This window comes from Callorhinchus milii, unplaced genomic scaffold (assembly GCF_018977255.1).
Source record: "Callorhinchus milii isolate IMCB2004 unplaced genomic scaffold, IMCB_Cmil_1.0 Scaffold1, whole genome shotgun sequence".
Classification (NCBI taxonomy): Eukaryota; Metazoa; Chordata; class Chondrichthyes; order Chimaeriformes; family Callorhinchidae; genus Callorhinchus; species Callorhinchus milii.
The window spans coordinates 67,146,947-67,148,863 of NW_024704742.1; the positions used below are offsets into that span (position 1 = coordinate 67,146,947).

The window sequence follows — 1,917 nt, forward strand, 5'->3', positions numbered from 1 at the left end:
AGTCGATTGACAGTGTATTTTGTGGGCAACACCTGCAGCCAGTTGAGCACATCAGTGTCCCACAAACAGTCATGAAGTGAGTGACCAATTTTATTCTGAGGGATTGTTGGCCAGGTCACCATGAGAAATGGCTTTCTCTTTTGGTATAGTGTCATGGGATCCTTAACATCCACCTGAACAGGCAATTGGGACATGGGTTTAACGTCTCAATGCGTACTCTCTCCCCTCCACTCTCCCCAACACTCCACTGGAGTGTCAGCCTAGACCATGGGAGCTCAAAGCTTCGACACTGGATGACCATTCATTCCCTCACTTAGATGTTTTTAGGGCTTGGAATTCATTACCACAAGGTGGGTATTGAGGCTGGATTGACAGAATCATTCAACAGGAATGGGATAACAACTTGAGCAGCAACAACAAAATTATATTTGTATAGCGCCGAGAAAGTTAAGGGACATGGGGATAGGACTGGAAGGGAGGATTATATATGAGAAAGGATGACTTGGAAAAACAGTGACAAGGATACAATGGTCTCCCTCTGTGCAGTATGTTTCTATGCTTTAATGTTTGCTAATTCTCTGAGTGAATATATTGTCAGGAACTGTATGTGCATCCATATTGTGCCAAAGAAACATTGTGTTTGAGTCAGGGATTACATAGAAAGGTGGACATTTTCAGCACCATTTGGCGCATTGTGTCTGTGCTGAATCATACCTGTGGTGCTTTTAATCACTTTCTGTAGGAGTCCTGTAGCTCAGTGGTTACAGCACTTGCCTCGTAAGCGAGAAGACCTGGGTTCGATTCCCGGCTGGGCAAAATGTTGGGCAAGTTTCCTTACTCCACACGCCTCTGTTTACCTAGCAGTAAGTAAGAATCAAGTTGTCAGTCAATTGGCAGATTGTTTTTCCAGGGGTAATAGTGCCTGTTAAAAAACAATTTGGTCACTCAATCCATGACTGTTTGTGGGACACTGCTGTGTGCAGTTGGCTGCTGCATTTCGTCCACAAAGTTATACAGTCAATTCACTTTGCAGTATATTCTGTGAAGCCCTTTGAGATTTCTCGAAGATGTGATAAGGCGCTATATCAAATGCAATGATTACTATTATTATTCCAGCTCTTTTCCCACCTATTTCTGCAAAGCCTTGGTACAAGAGTCTGTTCTAAAGCTTAAGAGAGAATACAGTAAAACTTGCAGAAATCTTAACTTTATAAATCATTTAATTAACTTTATAAATCGAATCATTAGCACAGCGTAATAGCAGCATGGGATATCCCTGTGCAGAGCTCTCTCCAACCTCAATTATCATACAGTATCATTAATATAACAATCCTTACATTTAATATAACAACTTGCATTTATATAGGAACCTTCGCGTAATACTGTCTCAGAGTGCTTCACAGTGGTGGGTATCATGCTTATAATGTCAAAACATGTCTCAGAAGACTCATCAAGCAATTGTGAGTTTTGACAAACCTAGCAGCCAAATTTGCACAGAGCAATGTCCCACCAACAGCCATTAAATGAGCAATCAATTTTATACGGAGTCCTGCAGCTCAGTGGCTAGAGCACTCGTCTCGCAAGCAAGAGACTTGGGTTCGATTCCTGGCAGGGCAAAACCATGGGCAAGTTTCCTTACTCTGCACTCCTGATAATAATCCCTCAAGAAAAAAACACAATAATAAATTGGTCATTTCAATCCATGACTGTTTGTGGGATGCTATTGGCTGCCTCGTAACAGTCAAATTCACTTTACAGTATATTCTGTGAAGCGCTTTGAGACTTCTGGAAGACGTGAAAAGTGCTATATTAAATGCAAGGATTATATATTATTATATGGGGAGTGGGGGTGGGGTGGGGGGAGGCAGATTGTTGGCCAGGATTATTGTTGACAAACATTATTTTTGAGTAAAGACA

At 41.6% G+C, this 1,917-nt stretch overlaps 1 non-coding gene across 1 annotated transcript; it reads left to right on the plus strand.

Moving 5' to 3' along the window:
- The first annotated feature begins 743 nt into the window (after window positions 1-743).
- Window positions 744-816, plus strand: trnat-cgu. The gene has a single exon. It is a non-coding gene; the product is annotated as a tRNA-Thr (tRNA).
- Window positions 817-1,917: the final 1,101 nt, after the last annotated feature.